The 24,472-nt window shown below is 39.6% G+C and overlaps 2 long non-coding RNA genes across 4 annotated transcripts in view; one reads left to right on the top strand and one right to left on the bottom strand.

Annotated features, from left to right (window-relative positions):
• The window catches only part of LOC111254262 (uncharacterized), a 30,532-nt gene extending 12,847 nt beyond the window's left edge, over positions 1-17,685 (bottom strand). For both annotated transcript variants that reach the window (XR_015316366.1, XR_015316367.1), the window contains exons 1-2: positions 17,549-17,685; positions 16,760-16,891 (exon numbers count right to left, since the gene is read on the bottom strand). This is a non-coding gene — a long non-coding RNA (uncharacterized LOC111254262). The remainder of the gene's footprint in view (positions 1-16,759; positions 16,892-17,548) is intronic.
• Positions 1-24,472, top strand: part of LOC147754600 (uncharacterized) — an 82,659-nt gene that overhangs the window by 46,415 nt on the left and 11,772 nt on the right. Inside the window, exon 1 of one of the 2 annotated variants that reach the window (XR_015316362.1) lies at positions 17,784-17,901. This is a non-coding gene — a long non-coding RNA (uncharacterized LOC147754600). Of the gene's footprint in view, positions 17,902-22,422; positions 23,208-24,472 lie in introns of those variants that run through there. The other variant, XR_015316361.1, reaches the window with a different exon arrangement.

The raw sequence follows: 24,472 nt of genomic DNA, 5'->3' as shown, positions 1-24,472 counted from the left end.
TCGTCTGCTAACTGTATTCGAGTAGTTATAACACACTTTAAGAGCCACTATGTGGTATCAACCCACTCATGATCAGATGTAGTTTTATTACAAAATAATCATACATAATATTTTATACAACAGAATCTTAATCCTTGGCCTTATTTAATCAGGAGGACGATGTAGGACTGTACACTAAAAATTATGTTTTTACTAATTAATGACACCAAATTGTAACTATCAGTAACCTTGAAAATAAGGTTTGAGACGGTTATCTATACAAACCAGCGAGAAAAATGATTTTATGTAAATGGATAAAGAATTAATTTCTCCATTATAGCAATAGATGGATACAGTCGCCGCTCAAGAGCATAATTTTATTCTGAAGTAAATCGGCCAGGTTCATTATAAAGCAATGTTTCACTCGGCGTATTCCTTTTTACCCTTTACAAGAAATAGTATAGTGCCATCTTTGCCAGTTGATTAGTAGGAGCAATGATACTCTCGAACATGTCTTAAACGTTGTAAGTGATAAATGTTGCTAGACGTTGGGCTTATAAAGTATCGGGGCGTTCCGTCCTACAACGATGATGGCTAGTGTCAGATTTGACACTAACAGAATCCGATCATCGAGGGCTTGCTTTCGTGTTGACGCGAAGAGAAGCTGCTTATCTGTTAGCCAGTTTAAAAAATGGTTAACCTCGCGTTTAGCGCCGTTTACGAGATCGCCAGACCGACAAATGCGACCTCTTCTGCTCGCCAAATCAACGTTTCCGTTTCCCGTATTATATCCCCCATTAAAAATCGCTTTATTATCGCTCTATTTATTGCGACCGCCCGTGTGCTGCTACACCGCTTGGGGGTGCTGACTGTCTCGCTGCCTAAATCATTTATCACATTTGCTACTCCGTTGACAATGTATTTATCAATTGAAAGATCATTCTCAGTTTTTTGAAACCCCTCTAAAGTTCGAGACAGAGCTACCACGCTATTAAGACATCATCACGTTTATACAAATCTCATGATTATATATATGGCACGCACTTATATATCCCAATATAAGTCGAACACTGGGAACATTAATTCTACGTTGAATACTTACATAAGCCGGCGTAACTTACTATGCTTGTTCAGAAAGTGAACATCCTGGAGAAGTAGCACAAATTTATGTTACTATTATTTCCTGCTGTGTCTGTTATTTAATTCTATTTTCCAAGTTGCTTCTGACTTGGTCCAACGTTGTTAGATCGGACGCCTGGCTCAGGGTTGCTTCATTAGGCGCGTTCTTTGAAACCGGGCGGCCATGTGAGCGTAATAGTAGCAAAGCGAGCCACACGCAGCAGTAGATTCAACTGATATGGATAGAGTATTCGTAGAAGAATAAACTCCGGTGTTTGTAAATAGTGCTTTATAAAAGCCATCGTGACCACCGAGGCCTTTTTTGATCCCATTGTCTGAATAGGCAGTTAGCAAATATTTACTTGACATATGCAAACAACAACGTTCCGAACCTACTCTACCTATCTATGCAGGACACATAACAGTAAAGCTAAATATATTCATAATTTGTTAATTTATTGACAACGAGTCATAAGCAATCAACTTTTTTTGGAACTTGAGAATTGAATGTTTTTACTAACGGAATAACATGATCTATTACAAAAATATTCAATACCTCTAGAGTCGATTATCGAAATTAATCACTATCCTATGGAAATTAATCCGATATATCAGCTAAGTAATATCGATTGAAACTTAGCTTTTATTTATAGATATTTTCAATTCCATTATAACAGTCAATACACAAAATGTCCTTCTAATTTGAAAGGCTTAAAAGTTTTTCTTTTTTTATTTGATTTGTCATAATTGCAAATGTGGTGATTCTGTAATCACTTGAGATAAAGAGTTCAAGCCACGAGACGAAAAGTTCTAATTTTGAAGCCATTTTCATGAAAAGTTTGTGGATACTACTTCATTGCGGATGTTTGTATTATTTATTTACTTGAAAGTTTTTTGCCAATTCTCCGAATTGGACAAGGAATATGAAGGCCAAAGGGAAAAAGTAAGCGGTGAAACATTTTTGATCTGGTCTTTGTTGATGCCCTTGATGCGTGGACTTCTTCGATCCGCAGACGAACTACCTGCTCATCGCCACGCTTCTTTTTCGTATCCGTCCACCATAGATATGCCAAAAACGCTGTACGTCCTGCCAACGATACATAGCACGCGCATATCTTTTTATGTGAACGACGAAGAACAGCAAAGTACCGTTGTCGAAGGGATTTGCCTATTTTAGACTTTACGGAATGAGGAAAAAGCTATGCCTCGCATTGATTGCGATTCTATAATCGGTCTTCTATCGTTGCTTTTCTACACGTATCGGTGTTGATTATTCGGCAACTGGTGTTTAAAGTGGCGTCTATTTACGGTGAGAAAAACATTGCTATACATTGTTAAATAAATTTGATTTCCAGTAGTCAGAAGAAAGGGAACGACCTTTTCAACAATGCAAAAATTATGGAGACGATGCTTATGTAGTTAACCTTGTGAAATAAACTTGTACGAGCCGTTAACGTATTCAAAAGATGACACTCGTACTTGGTTGCCATGAAATGGACTCTTTCGGATACTGTCGATTACCTGTTATATGCACGTGTTAGTAGAAGTGTAGGGGCTCAAGTCAACCTTTGACTATTCCAATGCGAGAAAGATACTGCTTCTCGCATCTTTTAGAATCGTTTCGAGCCATTTTCCCCGCTTGGTATTCCTATCTAGTGATAACTAGGCAGGCAACAAGTGGAGGTCAAAGAACGCCGCTTAACTCGATGTGTGCTATTCCCTTTTGTCAAATGTATTGCAATATTAAAAATGTTCATCTAATTGGAGATGATAATTTGTTGTATGCTGAAACGACCAAAAAATACTTTGCCTAATAACAACAATCCACACAACCTGGATGTCCTGAAACGTTCCAGAATGGATTTCGAGTTCGCTAAATAAATAATAAAATTACTGATAGATCAAGAAACACAAGTTCCTTGCACACAAAGTAAATAGACACGATATTGCAGTTCACTTATCTTACGGTAAAATGAATCGAACCGTCATCGGCAGTGAAAAAATACGTTTTCTATGCAAATCTCGAGCGTAAGGCATCGCGACTGGACGTCGTTCAACTGGCGAAATCTTACGCAAGATACATCCTTATGTGTGACACAGGATATGAAAGGAGTATCCTATTTTAAGCTTCTGGAACGTCCGTTAACTGCTCTTACGAACATCGACGGATTAAATCAAACAATTCAATTAAAAGGAGAGTACAGACTGTTTACCAGCCGAGGCTGTTCTGAGGTAATTTCCCTGCGTGGTAATACTTGTTCGGGCGGATTCGTTTAATAGTACGGGAAATCATCTTGGGAAATTCTTTCTTACACGACATATTTGTCCTGGCGTCTCCTAATTTATGTTGATCAAAGATGTGTCGAACGGGAAACTGTCGCTGGAGATTAAGCAAGTTAGAAGATGGATTTCCGGCAATTTTCATGCAAGGACTTCTAAAGCAAGATAATCTGCAGGCTGCCTAGTAAACAGCAAGGGATTATAGAGTACGCCGTCAGTTACTTCGCGCGCTTTTGAACAAATAAAGTTGAACATCGATCAGAATGATTCGTCTCCTTGCGCCACTGATTCGGAGGCAACAATATTTAATCGCAGTTAAGTTGTGACGTGTCAGAACTGTTAAGTTAATACAACGCTACCTTGTGCTACACTATAGAATAGTTGACTAGCAGAATATATACTTAATACACGATCGATCTATTGTTCAGCTTATCTATTACCTACTTATACTATCATACATACGACGTATGCGCGGGTGAATACCTGCGTTGCATACAAGTGAGAATAATTTCAAATGAATTGGTTAAACAAAATGAAGAAAAAAAAACAACAGAATTGATAATGGGTTGTTAGCTAGCGGCTAGCGGCTAGCTGCTCCGGTTGCTGAGCTACCTAGCCTATAAGACACATGGATTGTTCAGCTGTAACGGTCCAGGTAAACAAGCTCAACTAATCTGAATAAAATTGGTAAACAAAAGAAGAGGACCGAGGGCCGACAACAAAGGGGATAGGATAACAAATAATAAAATAAGAAAGCGTAATCTTAAGACGAACGGGTGCATCATAAGCGATTTAAAATAATAATTATTATTTTACACAAACAAAATTGATACGTAACGCGAGGAACAATGACAAAAACAGAAGACAAATTATGGGTAGTCAGTGCCTTTCAAAGTGACGGTGACTGTTGTTGTTGTTGTGCGTATATACGTGAGTATAACTTACGCATAGTTGGTTCTAATTCTAAATGATACCAATAGATAATATAATTTTCAATTAGTTTGCCAAGTGATGGGAAAAGTGTACTGTATCATGTACGATCTGAATAATCATCATCGTAGTACGACAACAAAACAAACCAATTTGTATTAAAAAAACAATAATCTCCAGCCGTAAAGATACTGTGTTCATGTGGTCCCCTACTAATGGGGAAATGAAGTTTTGCCAATATATACAATAGTCTAATTAGTAGAAACACTATATTCTACTAGCGGACAAGTAGCAGACGTCGCAATGTTTTCTAGAGGGAAAGAAGAATTGCTCGTATAGTACATAGGTATCAGCCTGGCTTCTACTCAGTTTCTTATACGAACTGTTTGGTTACGTGGAATTCGACCGATTATGGGGAACAAGCCTTATCTAAAATCGACCTGCGGTTGTATGTGATTAAACGACTAAAATTAGTCAAATCGCATGGTCTGATTTTCGAAACAATGCCCAGCCATGTTCGGATTCTATGCGTCTGGCCACCCAGGCTCGTTCCATTCGACAAATCTATCAAAGATAATGGTGAAGAGCTGAAATAGAATTTGCTTTTCTACATTTCAAATCGAGTCCGATCTTAATTCCTCCACATTCGGATATATATTATTGCGGCAAATATATATGGCAAGCATGGGATTGGCTGTGCTGGAAAACTCGTGAAACAGCCAGGAGTTTTAGGCCATTTCGATGCAAAAAAGGACGAAGCACAAAACATCCTAAAGCGTCTTGCCCCGTCACCCTTGTCCATATGTCTGTCATAAGTCAGCGGATAATAACAGTTCGAAATTAATATAATCATACATTTTTATTATCGTGGAACAGAAGTAAACGAACGAAAATGGATATGCATATTAGTTAAAATTGCCCGTTATACTTTGCATAGTTCTATGTTGCTTCACAGACTCGCATGTACCAATGAATGTACATGATCCTGTAGGTAGTGAATTCTATGAAAAAAAAATAATAGCGAACTCGACGCTTCAAAGTCCATAATTGAAAGTTAATTAGGATAACTTGCATTCACTGGATCCGTCACACCCCGCTTGAGATATGCTAGACCTGCAATGTAATTGGTGCAGTATATAAGAACAGATAATCACCGTGATAGCCATCTGCAAATACGGCATGCCCTAATAAATATAATCAGCTCAGAACGCTGTGTTAAGAATGAATTTCGGACTAAAAGTGCTAAAGGTATCGAAGAACTTGCACACATGAGTGGAGCCAAGTGTGACTTTCGGGGTAAATTCGTTTGAAATAGTAGAGCATAAGAAATCACAAATAGTCCAAGTACAATTATCTATCTGTGCAAGTGTTCAATTATATGCACACCGAATACATCTAACAATTACCTTTGCCAACCTTTTGCCACGGATATGTAAGTTTATACAGTGAAGTTATGCGGCTTATACGGCGTTCGCATGCTACAGGTCAACTGTGGTTGTTGGCAAAAAAAATTGCTTGGTCAATGATGAGAAAATAGCACTAATTTAATATTTATTATAATATTATTAATTATAACGGCATGTTGTGCAGATGATTTCGTTTCTTTGAACTCTACAAGAAATTTCCCTCTGATGATTTAAAGCTGGTCAACTACGCGAAAACATTAGACGCTAAGTGTTCATTATGTCCTGGTATTTTACAGTTAATTAACGCTTTTAGCACGAGATTGCAAGCCAAAAGTAACCTAGCAGTTGGTCGCGCGTTCCATTTCAGATGTTTCGACTGTCGACAGGGGCTTATTTGGGTACAGCAGAACTAACTGGCAAGGAAAGTAAGCTAATATTACGAGAAAAACAAATAGAGTACGCGTCAACCTGTTCCGATGTGCGTTTGCTACGCGCCTATTACATATATATGAGATACATCTGTAGCGCCGTTCTTTTAATGCGTAATAACGTTATATCATACGTAACATAGTTGAGCTATGTCTGTATTATCAAAGCTATTAGTTAATGTTGTAGACAATCTTCGTTCCTGCCTCCTATACGGCAGCCAACGGCCATCAGCACTTGATGCAGCCTTCCGCTGTTCGCCGGAATGACTATAAACTTACCATTATCATCCACGGACAGGGTGCATACGCTTCATAGTACAATGCTTATCTGTGCTACACTCCCGTATACGTATCTATTATTGTTATGCCCCGCAAGCTCTGTGTCGTCATCGTCGTTACTGGGTTGTTTGTCCTTTTCCGCACAATACGACTAACAATGACCTGCGATAGTCATAGCTGGCGGTCCTTCGTTAATTCGAGTCACAATCGTTCGGAAATGATCCACGCAATATCCAGTAGTCGTCGGACAAATCATTAAACGATACATCCACCAAATCGAAGGGCGCTATAAGACGCGCTACTTGGCTTGTTCGATCTTGCTTTCCCCCCTCGACATACAGTTCAGCTTACTCCCTGTAGCGAACGTACCCGAGCGGCCGAAACAGCAAAATAAATGGGTCTTGATAGCAGTCAGCGGTCGAGTGATGTTTATGCAAAAACAAAAGAAAAAAACCGTTGTACTTTTCTTTAAAACCAAGTAGAATAGAACAGAAGGCTTCAAAGCTTCGGCTCTTAATGTCCGGCCACTTCCTCCACGGCAAGGATAGATTGATCCTAAATAATGGTCGAACCGATCAAGACGGCCGAGAACTACTTTCGTCGTCAGGAAGGAAGAAGAATTGTTGCTTGGCTTATCATTATAAAATGGTAATTAAACGATGTTGGTCCACGCACAGATGTCCCACTATATGAAAATAGACCGTTAATTCAATACGAACGCTGTTAAGACCAACGTACTTAAAAAGAAGGACGAGTAAATCAAATTTTGTTAAGAGGAGGCTGAATTGTCTGATTTGATAAAACAGCCCATTCTGTATCCGAAAGGTTTTCATTCTATGTAGCACGATACTGCACGACAAACATGAGCCAAAAGCCCAAAACTGCGCAGGAAATCCTCTGCTGAATGTTGTCTAAATCGCTCCGAGTTCTCGTCATTGTCTTGAGGCCAATGTAAAAAAAGAAAAATCGGTACGATCCTGTCAGAGCAAATTGCTTGCCACTGGTGAGAGATTTGACGAGAGCGTGTACTGCCGATCGCTGCTCCTAATTAATTGATATAGATTACAACTCTAATTATTTATAATAAATTATAACTAATATCTGCGGATAATAATCTAATAGCGATACCCCTCGGAACAGATCGGTGGTTCATTGGCGCTTGCTAACGAGCATACATTGATGAACATAATATATATATATGGAGGCTAGTTTTTAGCGTTCATTTCGATAATGTCGATCTCCACTTATTTGACTATCGCATAGCTTGGTCGATTATTTGATGTCTAACACGAATTGAAATAGGTTTGAAAACGTTCGCCATGTTAAAGTCAAATGATGGGGTACCAAAGTAAGATAATGGGCATTTTCGATCGACGTTAAATAATTCTCCGAGACTCTTTGGGTCGCCTGGCTAGCTTCAAATGCGCAACGGTGCCCAGGGGCTGTATCTGCAAACTTCGAAAATATTTGGCAGTCGATTCGCTAGTGTTCGTACTCATACTAAAACGTTACGTGAGCATATCTTCATCATTGAAAAACAATTAAATTTTCGAACTATATATACTAATTCGATCGCATTGAAAGTCCGGAGCAAAGACAAGCCGTAGCTTAGAAATGGTCGCGCCACTACGAAAATAAAAAAAATAAATAAAAAAACACAAGCGCATAAGGTGGAACGCTCATCATAGCAAAAAGGTAACAGCATTTAGACAACGTTTTTTAAGCCAGATGTGGACCCCTGATAATTTAAATGTCCATTACGAGCGAACTGTTTTGCGCGTCGTTCATAAATAAACAAGAGAAACCGATTCGGGGCTTTCTGCAAAATTCGGCAAATAACTATCAATAATAGACTAACTTTTAATGACACATGGATACCTTTAAATTTCGCATAACAAAATGCATTTTCTGTTATTATAAATGAATAAAAAGGTAGCTATTTAACACTTCGTTGTTTTTCATTATGTAAACCATTTATTTTGATTCGTGCCTCTGCTGCTGCTTTCGTAACCGTAACACAGTTTCGTTTGCCTTCCATAAACGCTTTATTATCCATGAATCTATGTAAAATAAATAAGACCGCCATGTCAATAAATAAAATCAAGCAACGAATTTCATGTCGCGACAGCTGCAGTTGACTCTGTCAACGTGTTGTTGCTATGGGCCGCCATTGCCTCCGTTGCAGCCGTCGATCGTAGAAGTAGACGTTTGCTATTACCGAAAGCGTTGACGAATAGCAACCGGCCTGCTATACGCTAGCGCCACGTACATCGGAGAATAACGACAAGCCACGTACAGTTTTCGAACGAGTGCCATCAGTTTGTATTACCACAACAGGGACAGTTCGAACGGCTCTGCTGTCTGCTGGCCTATCTGTCTGTCTGTCGGCCTGCTAGTTTGTCCTCTATGTCGATCCGTCTGTCGCGCTCGTGACCTAAATAATTGAAACTGTCTACAAATAGGTAGGCAAGAGAGCTTCACTAGATATTTAATATCCGTTATAGGGTTGTTCAGCTAACGAACGGTGAGCATAGCGATCACTTAACTAACAAAATCACGCCGTCTCTGTGGAATAAGAAACGAAAGTTTTTCATAATTATCATTGTTATTATCACCCTGCGTGTTTGACTGAATGGGTGAGCGTCTTTTGGAAATTGTTGAGAGCTTCGAGGTCAGTTCAACATTATACGGTAAATGAATACCAGGTGTTATGTGGCCTTTTGACCGTTCTTTTTTCTCGGTCGCTACGATTGCGTAGTTGGCGCTTATAGCGGTCTCGATATGGAATGAGACGGAATTTATTCTATGAAATGAAACAGGGTTCCAGTAGAAGAACGATAAACGGTTTTACGCTAATCACTTCCTGCTTACGGTATATTCATCTCGTGTTCTATTAGAATACGGCATATGGTCACTATTATTTTCATCATTATGGAACCAGTCAGGTTACCTATACTGAGACAAACCCACTGACCGTGAGCCCAGCGATCGAGGACGACTATTATGAAAACATAAAATGTGTGCCACTGCTAATTATTAGACCTTTACGATCAGAACGAAAAGAGTAATAACATTAAAGATAATAAATAGTATTGGGAAAATAGTATTAGTATACTTTTCTCGAAATAGCAAATCCTTGGTGTCTACACCTGCTACATGAATTTTGGGCTTCTTGTACAATGAACGTACAGCAACAGATCTTTAATCACAAACACCTAATGACAATCTATAGTCATTTTTCATTATGCCGATTGACTTTCAAAAAAAATCTGCGCGAGCCTTATTCTCTTTAATGTCCATCACTTGGCCTGCTAAAAAGATATCGATAGTTTTTAGGCCAAAGTTTCTATTGATTTTGGACGATAAATTGTGAAAAGCGATTTCTGCATCTTTCCATTGAAAGTAGATCAGCTCTACTATAGGAGCTTTGCAGAGATTGAAATAGATGACAATTCGATGGTATAAAATCCGGGCCATATGGGAATGCGATAAATGTCCGATTTAAACTCTCAATTTTTTCCGGGTAACTAAAGACGCATGCGGTCTGCTATCGTCGTGGTGGAAGGCGACACATCTTTGTTTATTAGCTTTTTCCAACAACTTGTCATTATCTTGCTAGTTGTTGATAGCAGAGGCCGTTTTATCAGACGGGTAGCAACTTTTACGGCACAACTTTTTTCCAGTTCCGCCAAACTTACAGCATCGTATGCTTCAACTTCACTGTGGGATTTGCCACAAATTATGGAGCATATTCATTTTATTCACACATTACTGTAGCATGTATCACATATATACACGCATAGACGTAGTATAGCAGTTGTTATCATCCGTTATCAACCGCTTTAGGAATGACTCGATTTTGTCGCGGATTTGTATAGTTTCGCAGATGGAAATACGAGCGAGTAAACGCTCTTGCGTAGATCCATGTGGCACCGAAACATCGAGCTTCTTTATAGCCGGTTTCCTTCAAATTATTTGAAACTCTTTAGTGATGAATCTTTTCCTAAATTGTTTATTGGTGAATGTTTCCTTGGTGATATGTTGGCTATTTACGTATCGCTATTACTCAACTTTCGCAATAAATTTATCAACTTTCTCCGCCATCGGCCGACTATTACAAGGAGCACCTTTCGTATCGAAATTTCCAGGACGCAAACCATGCAAACACGCCTGGCTCTGTTGTTCCGATAGCGCATTTCTACTGTAAGAAGCGTACATTTCTTTACTTGCACAGCATTTGTGCTTTATCGTAATAAAATAGTAGCGTAAAATTTATGTACATATGTCGCTCGTCTTCAAGACACTCTATTTTAACTCTGAATAAACGCATTCCGACTATTTTAGGCATCTACTACTGTCTCAGCTTTCGAACGACACCACCTGGCGCGATTCCTATTACCGGAAATATATTCCTAAAAAGCCATCTAGCTGGAAAAACGGCCTATACTTCATCAACATCTAATACTATATATGCTGTTTTCTTTTTCGGTTCTGGATTTCCACTTTTTTTCCAATGAGATTAGATGGGAGATGGAACGGTGGCAAGAGCTTGACAAGAAATGTTTTTGCTGAATTAGATAGTGCTGTCATTTTCCTACTATTCCAGCCTATATGCAGAAGTGTCAAGGAAGAATAGAATATAGCCTACCTTAGCCATATTAACAGAAATAGGGACTATAAGGTAAAAGTTGATAGCTTTGAAAAATCGAGTACATCTATCCAGTTTGCTAAGCAAATTTCAAAGTTATGACACGTGGTGACAACCGATAAAAACAGAAAGCTTGTTACCCATCATATAAAAACTGAGTAAAATACTTTAACCAGGCACACCACTTTAAGCCTGGAAGTCGAGGCACGATGGCCATAGAATAATAACGTACATCTCATAAAGGGATCGCTAACCCGTCCACAAGTTTTCCTACAAAAAGCTGCCATAATACATTAGCACAAAGTCTCTGTCCACCGACAAAATGCTTGAACCAAAAAATGGTAATACATGCAAAAAAGGCTCTACGCCCTTCACTCATCAGAAAAGGAAATTTACCTTAGCCTCTAGGCATTGAAATTCTTAGAATATATATATATTTATTAGTGCTTGAAGTAATAGTAGCCTGTAAGCCAAGTATGTAACAATACATGATTTAATAAGCTCTATCTAAAGGTGAGAAAATACTTTACTCTGTTCCTTCTAGTTAATGATTTCATCCTTCTTAAGAAGTGAATTAGCGGCCGGACCTGCTTTCGCCGAAACAAACACTGACTAACGCACCCTTTGCCTTAAACTTCACTTGAAAACTTTATTTGATAACACTGTGGATTGGCAGGAAAGGTGCTAGGTGTCTATAGGTAAATTTCACCTACGGGTTCCACGTCTCATTAGGCGCGCTATGCCGCAATACTTGCGAACGCGGAGTTCTCATCGCGTAGTTTGCAGCCCCGAAAAAAGGATCACATTCTCTGCCACAACACCAACACAAAAGGCCCTTTTCAGGAGTTCTTGTTCTCTTTGGTGGTTATCTACACCAAGAGAAACAAGATTTAGTGGCGAAATTATCACTGGCCACCTTTCATCCTAGCGGACTCAGTTTAAGACCATGTAAAAAAGATAGAATCAACAGATTAATATTTGTTTTATCATTGAAATAAGCAAAGATCATGTTTAAAAAATATGTCGCCCTTTGAATATATTTATTGTAAAGGCTGTCGTCTAATTGAGCGTTACTAACTCCCTAGTTCTCTTGCTGACGGAGCTGTATTCAGGCGGCGTACCCTGAATAGTTAATACTCGTTTCCTAGAGTACGTTGCCATGGTAATCACCAACCACAAGCATGCAGTTCCGCCAGTTAACACTTAGTGTTGACTATCAGAAATAGATAACTAGAAAAATTAAGGCAAAATAAGAAATGACCATTAAGGTTAATGTAGGTTGTGTTTGTGTCGTTGCCATGCTGTGTTGTTGGACAAACCCCGGATAAGTCCAGTAAGGTTTATCCTGGTTAGGTTGTCAACAGGAGTAAGTCCCTGGTGCTATACCTAAAATGGAGTGACTCCAAGGTCTTGTTTACATCTGGGTACTATCTCAGGTCCATTAATGGCAAAAAAATTTGCATCTGTTTTAGATAAACTTAGAGATATAGGTAAACTGATTGATATAAAACATATGAACCCATTGTGCAGTAATCCCATAGTAGCAGCATTTGCCTATCGTCCCTTCACTACTTAATAAACTCGATTCGTATGTATTTAGCCTGACTGAAACTGATCTTTTTGAACCTTTACTCGCACTATTCCTACTGAGCTCTGTTGTAATCCTTTTAAGAATTGACTTCCTCGGTAGGTAGTAGGTTGCCTTTTGGCTTAGTACGCACGCTAGTTACGATGTGTTATTGGCTCATTTTAAACGGAAGTTTTAGAAATTCGAACAAATTTTAAACTTCCTCGCAAAAGTATGAGATTATTCTTCAAGTACTATGGAAAAAGTACTCTAGGGTAAAGATGAGAAACACGTAAAAACTGATACTAGTACGTTTATGTCTGTGAAAAAGACGTATCATAAAGAGAGACCATTGGCACATACATCGCATACATGTAATACTTAACCCACAATTCGCAGATTTGTTATACGTTTGAAATTTTAAAAAAATTAATTTAAAAACGACTTGTAATGCGCATCTCTTCTCTCACGAACTGAGATAATGTTATATATAATAGGTGTAATCACTTAAACCGTAAAATCTTCAGGGGTACTTCCTTGATGTTAAACGTTTATGTGGGGGCGTATAAATTGTAAGCGACTGCTGGCTAGTGAAGGTGTTTTGATGCTTAGATTAGCCTTCAAACGATAGATTCTCCTAAAACATATATTCATGCACACTTAAAATTAGAACTTTTGGGAATGATTATATCTTATCTGAACATTACCAGCTAGGTGTAACACAGAATAGTCGAGAACGTTGATTTTTCCTGAACAACCAGATCTTTTTGCAGTCTATGGTAGGTGTTGGTGTAATTTTTTTTCGAAAAACGCATTTCCATGAAACACCGTAAGACATTTTACTTACCTCTACTTTCAAACGTTCAGATAGATACGAAGGGCTGTTTGCTTGCATTCATTAGGCCAAAGTAAAAGGCATATAGTGTAGCAAAGCATATATGGTCTACGTTGGTCATAAATTAGGATATCACTTTGCTGAAATTTCAAAGGTAGACTCTAGCTCGAATAGTTACCGAATTTGTTGTCGCTGCGACGACCGCTGTGCATTTAGCACACAAAACACATCTCGAAAGCGGTTTAATGGGCGAATAAAATCGATTTTGTCTGGAACAAAAACGATCATAATGCGACATTTTCCACAAGTATCCATGCGTGAATTTTCTGCAGAACGCAGACAAGGATGTTCTATAGGAAATGTATTTTCCCTATGTTTATGCTAGACATAGGAACCGATTTGTGCTAGTAGTCCTTAAGCTAGAGTAGTAAGTAAGAATCTACACAGACCCTGCATGCCGAACTCTTCTATCTGCCTTGTCGTAAGAAAACCCAATAGAATAATATCGGTCCGTCTTTCACTTCATACGAAAGAAATCCAGTAGACAAAGAAACAAGTAAGTTTATGGATAACTTATTGGATGATAATAATTAGACAAAAAAAAACGACGATTACTCAGTGGTCATGGCCCAGCCAGTTAGGGGACGGTCGCTAGACGTTAAAGCCCGGATGTCGGTGATTCGAATCCGAAAATAGCAACTTAATGATTACAATTTAGAATACACCATAACGAACCGATACCATACGGTTATCTAAATCAGCAAGCCGGTGTTATTGTGTTACGATACCCTTGACGTTCGCATTGAACAACCAAAGTACACGAGCGAAAAATATGTTTTCCTGCCTAATCGTCGTAGTAAAATCAACAAATATGTTGGATCCCCGCATAAAGTGGCGATATAAAAGGTGCCACATAAATTGTCTGTATTCAGTATCTAAAGAATACGTTTTATTTCTAAAGGCATATGAGATTTGATCGAGACCTATAAAAAATCCATTGACTTCATGAGCTCAAATGACTTACGAGACGATCGTGAGGCGCATAAGGTAAATGTATGAAAAAAAAAAGCTGGCACCGAGAAAATAAATATAAATAGATACCATTGTAGAGCTGGGGTTGAAGACGGCCACAGTCAACGACAACAACAGCAGGTAAGTGCACACTTCCTTATTGACTGTTCACTTCTTTCTTCATTATGGCACCGCTGGATTTTCTGCTGTTAGAAGTGCTTTGCGTCTTTCCAATTTCACTGTCTGATTCTTATATTTTCTAAGTTTTATATTTACTAAGTAATAACAGCTATATATATATATATATATATATATATATATATATATATATATATATAGCTGCCACATAAAAAACGAATATTGGCAAGTATTCTTTGTTGCGTTACCATAGCAGTCGTCAGATTTGCAAAGACAGTTGATTTTGGTAAATTAGCATCAGATCGTTGAAGTGAAACACGGAGTATGCTATTCACTGCCATTTTGTAGGGCACAGGACGGCATTTGCCATCTGTCTGCAACTATGAGCTTGGCTGTTGTAAGATTTATCCCAGTATAAGAATAGTTATAAAATAAACATTTTCAGTTCAGAATAGCTTGGCATTTATTTGATAGTACAGTAAACATTGACGCTCTAGCGGGATTCACACGATTACTTCTTACGATGAATAGGATCTATATAAAGGAAACTTTATGACACCCTCGATCTCGACATTTCGATAAATCGACCGCAATAGAAATTCTAATCCGAAATTAGCACCGTATTAAAAGGGCCCGAAAGGCGCTAACCAGATAGTAGTAGATTTCATTGTTTTTTCAAATTACTCTGCTGTGACTGTATCACAGCTACTATATTGGGGATATGCTTCGCAAATATATGTAGACATATATATATATTAAGTTTGTTACTCACACTTGTTTAATAGTTCATTTTATGTAGAAGGCATACAACACAGTCACAGAAACATGATGGTGCATGTTTGTATGTGGTGAGAATTATGCATGGTGATTTTTAATAAGCATAGCCAAAAAATATACCACCAAGAGTACCTGTAGATGCTAGCCGCACTTCACTATGTGTGACGATAACGTTATTGCAACTTATTTTCGTAGGAACATAAGCAATATATATCCCTTTATTCTTTTCCGTTTTCTCATTTTTTTTTTTACTATTATTAAACTTTATAAGAAAAAGGCCCCATATCTAAACACTTCTATGAGACTTCCGCACTTGTTTGCACCTCGAGTTTTGCTATTTATTCCTAAGCGTTTTAGTTTTCTGTAAAGCAACGTTACCTTGAGAAAGCAATGATTCGACGGTCAGTGAAACAGTCAGACCGTTTGTGACTATTGTTGCAGCCGGTCTGGCCTTCCATAGCTGGCTATTATTGTTCTCACGTGAGCTAGCTATTAACAAAATAACGACCAAAAGATAGTTGTTATCCCAGTCAGCCAACCGGCGAACCAGCCTGTCTGTGTAATCAATGCGTGAAAAACACGCGTACCAACGTTTTCCTTTTTTGATCATGGATGTGGAAGAGGGTAGACCATTGACCACCAGCCAGAAATCGAAAAAGATCGTCAGCGCTTCACTGAAGACGAATTTCGAGCAGCAGAGGGAACTATGACGCTCAACTTGACAATGGCGAACAGACAGCCTCTACGTGTTATTTCCAGTCCCGGCAGTACTCAGCATTGAAACAACGGCAAGGTACCGATAACAACGAACCAAATATTACTAGTTATTCAATTTTTATTCATGGCGAAGACAATTATAGAAATTTTATTTACAACCAATTCAAGTAGAGTATCCCTAACTGCTCCAAAAGCTCCACTAGCGATGGCCATCTTTATATGATTAGACGGGGCAGTGAAGTCATATTTAACGAGGCAGTCAGATACAAATGAAGATTTTTGTATGGGCTAAGCGCAAGCATAAACATGCCAATGATGAACTGACAACCCAGGCAAGCATAATTAATTTAAAAAATGCAGATACAAATGCGTTATGATTTTGTAACGCGAAATGTTGAAGCTGGGGTGAGGTGACGCCTCAAAGGAGGAATCCAAACCCAGCTAAGCTAACATATTCGTGTGATCCAATCGATGCAATACATTTTGTTCCGTTAATTATCCTGTCAAATTATGTGAATTCGCACTTAAAGGACGAGACGACTGAAGGCGTGTCTAAACTTGTTTGTAGCGACCATGAAATAATGACCTTCAATGTATTCGAACTTCTCACAGAAAATCAGTAGTTTAACCAGCTCAGATACTTACCTTCACCCGTCAGGGTATTAATTTTTCTAGAATCTCATGCCATGCAGCTGATGACGAATCTTGGTCTGAAGTACTCGGACTTTTTTGCACGCGTAGGGATATGATATATGAACTTCGACGGGTTTCGTGCGTCTGGAAGTAAAATTTACAGGTGTAATTGTTAAGAGCCGATTTATTAATTGTTGCGCACATTTAAATTCGACTTCCGCACAACTTTTGGCCGAAAAGGAATCACGGCGGTTGGGAGTCCAACGAACTAAAATTTATGGGTATTAACGAGAGACATCAATTGCTTCGTGGGTTCACAATATCGACGACATTAATCATAACTATGGGCATACGGTTTATAGTATAAATAATGAATGACGTCCGTTTTCAAAACGATGCTATCGAATCGAGCCCAGATCAGTCATAAGCTGAATGTGTAAGAGAGAAAAATCAATGGTTTCCTTTTTTTTTTCGGTAATAGTTTTTGAGTCGATCTCCTTTTAGTTTGATTACTGAAAATGGCACACGCAACTAGCTGAACCATCTTCATCAGTTACATTCTTAGAGGTGATCGAGTTCGTCATTCGGGAAAAAGAAAGAAAAAAACAGATAAAGCTGTCCATCGAGCGTGAGATGACAGACTAAAATGCAATGTAATACGACGCGACTCGGCGAAGAGATCGAGTATAGTAATGAGTGTAATGTAAAGAATGAAATAGTAATGAAGCACAAAAGATTGTAGAGCCTTGAATCTACGAGATACTCCAGGCCGAGTTCAGTCAGGAAAAATACTTGACTCACGACGATGCGATCCGCTTGTGAAACGCAACAACAACAACAGCAGCAGCAGCAGCAGCAGTAGCAGACGACAGATTGACGGCCTTGAACATGTACGTAGAAGTTTACCCTATGGACATCCAACTAGCGCCAAAAAAATCGTTGACCAGACAGCTGAAAGTGTAAACATACGTCACGAAGCAGACACAGACAATCGGTGGTGTCTTCACGTGACGCGCTCATTGCACATGAGCAATGTGTCATAATATAACGGTACTGCTTTGCTTCACGGCGATGAATGGACAGTAGTAGTATTAAACGAAACCTGCTCATTGTAACGATTTCGGTCGACTGATGCATGACGAAAGTGCGTTCAGGTTCGTTTAACAATCAATAATTATAAACTCGAGCAATAGGGTATCTGTGGGGTTCTATAGTTCTAGTACTATGAACAATCGGTCTATAAGAGTTGACTTTGGGAGCCACGATAAACCTTTGATTACTTGTCAATGCCGTTGTCCTATTCGTATGATTCTCGTTCTTTTATCAGACATAGATTAACTATATGTAGTTTAAAGGATACAGCAAGTGTTTTTGTCTTTCACTGTGAGCGTTGAAGATACTAATAGATGCGCGGGTTGTCTCTCAAAGGCCTGTCGACCTTGAAAATCTTTTATTTACAGGAAACAGTTATGTTCTTGGCGATGCTACTACGCGTCTCCATTCAGATGCGTCCGCCGACATTAATCAAATGATATTAATAATGGGGTGTATATGCATCAGCTTAGTTATACGTCCTAACTTTTCTAATTGTAATAGATACTTCCTTCCAGTGATCATCTTGATTTCTTCTTATTTTTTTAATTAGTCCTTATAAAATGGACGTTAGGCACACGTACGTTCAGGCTAACTATGTGGGTCGAAAATAATACTCGCGACTACTCTCCTATGAACTAATGAGGGTGTTTTAACTAATAGTTGACGTTCACTCCGAGTCGAGACATAAGTGAAGCTCGACATTGACACAGTGGAAGACGCATTCATCAATCGCGACATGGGTGTCAGGCAGTCTCGATGATTCACCGGTCTCGCCACTTTTGAGCGTCGTATGCGCGGTACGCTTCATCAATAATTGGGGGAAATTGGTCATTGTAGAGCAAATCTTATGAAAAGTAACTCAATGAAAAAATGAAGGTGATTCAGTCTGATGGGCGCGATGTTAATCAGCGAAAATGAAATGGGAATTTTCCAGACAAACTATGGCGTGAATCTATATACAACGTTCGTATATACCGGAGGACATTACAGAAGGATAGCGGTACGATAGGGTAATAGCTGCTGCTGACTATCTATTGACAACGATTGCATTAGCTCGAGAATCAGTCTTGCAAAATGACGGAATCAATAATGCGCGTCGTAGCTGAATCATGGCGGCCTCTACTATCAATGAATTCATTATCGGTTGGCAAGTGGCTCGCCGTGGACAAGGGCAGACCGCTCGACCTGTTTTGAAACGATACTTAACAAAGAACGCAATCATAGTCACTTACGTTTCATTCGAACAAAGCTTATTAGTTTCACCGACTGACTTCTATAAACAATCAGACTTTTTGGCCCGGCATAACAGCTCAACTATGATATGGTGCCATGATGAACATTGAGCTTAGATATTTCAGTGATCCATCACGCGGTTTGCCGTTTATAACCCGTCTTGCTGCAGAGTACTGTCGTACGTAAAATTAACTTTAGCTCATCTTTTATGCACGACCAATTCATTTCTTCAACTAAATGGCCGACACACATCGGAGAGTGACTGCGTTTGATTTCTAGCTGCATTTACAATGCCTCTAATATTACGTCAGTATCGTGCTAGACGCCCGTGTTGAGCTTCGTCATAACTAGCTACCATTGGAACAAGCATTTCTTCTCAATTACTTCCTCTCGCTTTTCCAGATAAGGAAAATAGATTACTAAAACGAGAGTGTTCTGCCCTTCGACTCGTTCCCCAACAGCCGCCGAGCCGAACATCAGCCATCAGAAATTTATTCCTCTACATATATGTACATGTCAAGTCACCACGTTTATTCAGCTATTATCGACAATAAAGATCTCGAACAATGTGCTGACCGTGGTTTGTTTACGACTTTTGTTAAAAATTTGTTTCTTCTTTATTTCGCTTTCAATGTCTCTGTGCTAGCCGTGACCCGATTCCACCTCCCTCGTTTCCTATTCTATTGATTTGCATAAAAAAGGAGGCAATCGGAGCGCCTATTTTCGTTCAGCCTTTCACCTTACCGCAACCATACTCGACGTCAAACCACTCTCTAATAGTAGCCACTGCTGAACTTCGGCACTTTTTCTACTTCCATGCTCGCATCATACACTAGCATATGCTCATTCGTCCACACGATTGCCTTTTACGTGTATATATGTTGCAGTATATTCGATCTGAGAGAACGGACGCGTTTGTATCAGCACGAGATGGCCGCAGCTAGTGGGCAGGCAGGCAAGCAACCGATCCAATAATGATAGGGGTCGCCACCGTAGTGAACGACATGCTTTTGGGCAGATGGGCGTTGAGCTGACCCCCTGCCGTAGCTCCTACCAAGGGTGTTGTTGTGGTTTGCCTGCGTATACGGTTATTTTGCTTTTTTTTTTCAGAAAGGGTCAGATGTATGTTATTAGATTCGCTTCCGCGCGGCGTGGAAAATCACATTACTTTGATGGATCACCTAAATAATAACAAAAATAATATTAACTAAGTTTCTAAGCAGCGAAAATAACGACATTTAGGCAGAGCTGACTGAAGCCACTGCCGTTAACCTGGCTGATGACAGTCTGTTCGTTGGCAGTTAGCGAACCGAGCAGACTGCTACGGTTACAGTGGCCATCACAACAGGCAGATACTACAAGCAAGCTGAAAGTGTTTGCTTACTTTTGTCCTGGAGAGGAGGGAGAGATCGTCTGTGAGAAGATCCCGTTGTGTGGTTCAACTTTTAAATTTTCCCGCCAAAGACGCGCCATAGGGGAAGCTAAATTGAGGAAGAAGGCATATTATGAGTGTGTTTGATGCTGCATGCCATTTTTCTTTCATGAGCTTATTAATATAGACGCCTGTTAATATAGACAATATGTCAGTATATAGAATAGATACTAAGCAAGCACCGTCAGGTGCGTACGGAATGAGCAACGCAACAATTAAAAAGATGCGGTTATAGATGATAACTTCGATCTTCACGTCGATCGTGTACCTCACGGGAAAAAATCGTAAGAGACTTTTCGAGGTCAAGCACTACGATGAAGCGCGGTAGAATATGAAAATTGTCAAGTTTCTCATCCTTGACTCTGGAACCATACAGCACAATACTAACAACAGCTGACCCAGATGGAAGGTTCAGGATAGAATGAAGTTATGCTAATGCCCTTCTGTACACACATGGGCACGAGCATATCCTCGGCGCGCGCACACGCACACGGGCGATTACGGCCACGACGGTTATTCTTTTGGCTTTGTCTAGGTCGCTCTGTCTGTTTTTGCGTCGCCTTTGTATTTTCTTCCTCTTTAAAGATTTTTTTAAATGTACTTTTCTGTTCCTTGCATCGCTACTACTCATTAGCTATACGATGGCTGAACGCAAGCTTTGAGAGCTATTTTGTGCGAAACGATGATTTGATCAACTATGCTAAGGAGCAGTAGTCGATAATGGTCGATGTAGCCGACATATTATAGTTATTGTTGTTGTTTTATAGGATATCGTTGCTGTGGGCCCACTCCTGTTCCTGTGGCAAAATAGGGCACGAAGGTCAACGTAGTAACGTCACAACTTTAAATAGAACAAAATAATCTAACAAACGTATAACACCAGCGTCATGACTTCATTTATAGCTAAGTTGAATCACTAACAACAACACCAATAACAATAACGGTTAATAATGATAATAATGACCATAGGCTAAACTCTCCAAAAAACATAAAATCTGCAGTATGATCACTGATCATAACAGCTGTCATAATTTTTATTTAAAGGCATTTTAAATTAGCTATTTTATATTGCAGTTAAGAGTGAACAAAAATTAGCCATAAAAGCTAGCAGAATAGCAGAGAACTACGTTAATCTTCTCGCCAACGAAAATTACTAGTACGTTTAATTAATAATGAAGGGGGAAGTCTCAACAATCCGGCTAGCGATGATTGGTCGCATTAACTATATGTAATGTCATCTCTAATAACTTTTTGAAATTCACACAAATCAATAGCATTTCTAGCGCCATCATTAAAAACATCTTATGTACATATGTTTTACATGAAGAATTATCTCTATAATACATTTTTATATGAACGTCATCCAACACAGTCTGTGGCAACGTTATCTTTGGTCGAAGCCAGAATTTGTTGGGAACTTGACCCGTTTCACAAGATGCAGCTGAAATATTTATTTATATTATTATGAGTCGATCATTATTTGCGAAATCGCGCGAATCGATAGACCCAAATGAATATTATACACATGATTCCCATTACATAGCTGGCATTACCGTATGGTTGCTTGTCATCACGTTATAACAAGACGTTAAGGCAATGAAGTTTGATCAATCCTCGATACAGCGGCCGGGCAATTTCGAGTGAAGGCCTGCATTTGCCTGAGCAGGACAGCGTCGTGTTAGGCCAGTAACAAAGTTGGCCGAATTGTTGCGTCAACAGAATCATCGTGACCAGCAACAATAATAGCAGCACTTATTTACTGCTCCGCTCGACAGACACTCAATACTGAGTTGTTGTACTGGCGTCATGTACGATCTCGTTTATCCAGCGGTTGATCAATTTTCGACAGCAATGGTGGCGGCGTACGGTCATTGTCATTGTCATGATGGCTGTCATTGTAGCGGCGACGTTAGCGGTCAATGAATGATCGAGGCGCCGAAGTTGCAATGGGTCGCCTTCATTTCTCTACTTCCGTTTGTTTGTCTTCTTTTTACTGTTAGCGCGTATGTTGGGGCTGCCAATGGGAGAGCGGCGTTTAGGAGAAACGCAGCCAAAAACAGGGAAGCGAAAAATTGTGAAATGCAGCCACAACAGTCGCGTCAAAATTTGTCGCTACCCATCTAACCGACGTGCTATATATCCGAGCCGATCGACTGATGAAGCAACAAAGCCCGGCGATGACGCTGCTGTGGATTGTGAGGCTAGCAACTGTACGACCAGGTGTAGACAATCAACGCCAGTGTACAGGCCAATAACAGCACAAGGTGGCATGGCATTGACGCTTGGGGACGTCAACGAATATGTCACTCTGCTGGCGCTTCTGCGTTTCGGAATACCGATCGCGTTCTATTTCAGTCAAGTAGCGGCCGTTCCGCATTACTCGTCTGTTCTAATAGCAACTGTCGTTATTTCGAAACGATAAAGTGAACAACAAAGTGAGCAAACGTAAAGCGAACGAAAAGTTGCTTACCGGCAAGGAAAGTTTGTCCAAAAACTAGATAAATAGATAGAAATGTGCCGTCGGCTATTTTTTCAATTTCTGTCAGTAGTAGCAGTATGACAAGACGTACACCTCGATTAGTCGACTGAAGTGCCGATAACAAGAGCAACGTGAGCGTAGCGGCGCGTAAACCGCAAGGTATATACAAGCCGCCACGTAGACTAAATTCGACGAATTCATTGTTGAATCACTGTCGTTGGGTGAGTTATATGATTAAAATAATGGAATTACGAAGTTGTTATTAGGGATGAACCTGAATTATATTGTTTTTCGATTTAAGGTCACCTGTCTTGTAGCAGGCATCCCATTGGCGGAGCTCGAACTTCGTTTGCACGCTTTGTTAAAAAGAGGTTCACTCGTCTTAGCGACAGCGTCGCTTTTAAAGTAGAAAGGGGACACGTCCGCTATCGTAAAAAATCCTCGTCGCAACAAAAGATTTCTAACAGCAATATAAAATAGAAAAAAATACTCTATATATTGTAAATAATACAATATAGAATACTAAATCGTTATTCTAACAGCATCGTTCAAGGGCGTTTAGGATTTGAAAGAACCAACAAAACTGGGCTTCAAATGAAGTCTGTATGAGAGTTTCATTCTGAGGACCTAGTCAAGACGCTTTTGGCCATTTACATCGCATTATGTGTTACGCAGCTGCTGAGAATCGTACCGCGCATGAAACGCACAGAGGCCCGGCTTAACACACGCTCCATTTACGGCTTATTAAGCATCCATATTACGAGTCCTTATCGTTGACTAAAAATAATTGTTTGTCGCTTTACAGATGCACTCCTGTAATCCTAAGTTTTGCCATGAAGAAGGACATGTTGTAACCGAATGAATGTTATTTTTACATGAATTGCATCTGACAGGAACGTCATTTACACGTACGTTCGTTCTGCTTCGATTACGACCTCAGTCCAATGCCTGATAGCCACGAGTCATTTTCAAAAGTTCCTTCTGTGTATTCGTGAATAACTTGTTGATGCCACCCTTGACTAGACCGATATTCGCTGAAGTCCCGCTCAGATATGCCAGATACAAATGAAGCGAAATAGATTAGAGCTTTGAAAATAGGTCAACAGTCTCAAAAATCAGAAGGCTAAGAAGTCCAAAGCGTATAAAGAGAAGCAAGAAACCTAAGGCCTAATTGGCGATAGACACGCTGCTCTCTTCCTTTTTCTAGGTTGAAATGTTTCTCTTCTAATTTCGAAGTCGAAATGTACGCCTTCCTTTCTGCGTTCTCGAGAGCGTTTTCGTACACTCGTGAAGCAGCACAGAGACCGAAATCATTTTCATTTTCTATATCTGATACTTGAACCGTTAGGCATCACTCTAGATGACTGGCTTCCAACGTGAAGCGACATGTGTTTACGTCCGAATTCGGACCATGACCACGACGTGTCCTGAATCTATCATGCGGACCAGCTACAACGTAAACAGTCACTTCTGAGCAACCAAAGCG

The sequence above is a fragment of the Varroa destructor genome, unplaced genomic scaffold, assembly GCF_002443255.2.
Source record: "Varroa destructor unplaced genomic scaffold, Vdes_3.0 BEIS01000007.1, whole genome shotgun sequence".
NCBI classification, from domain to species: domain Eukaryota; kingdom Metazoa; phylum Arthropoda; class Arachnida; order Mesostigmata; family Varroidae; genus Varroa; species Varroa destructor.
The sequence above is the reverse complement of the archived record's forward strand: the minus strand, read 5'-3'. Positions and strand labels throughout refer to the sequence as shown.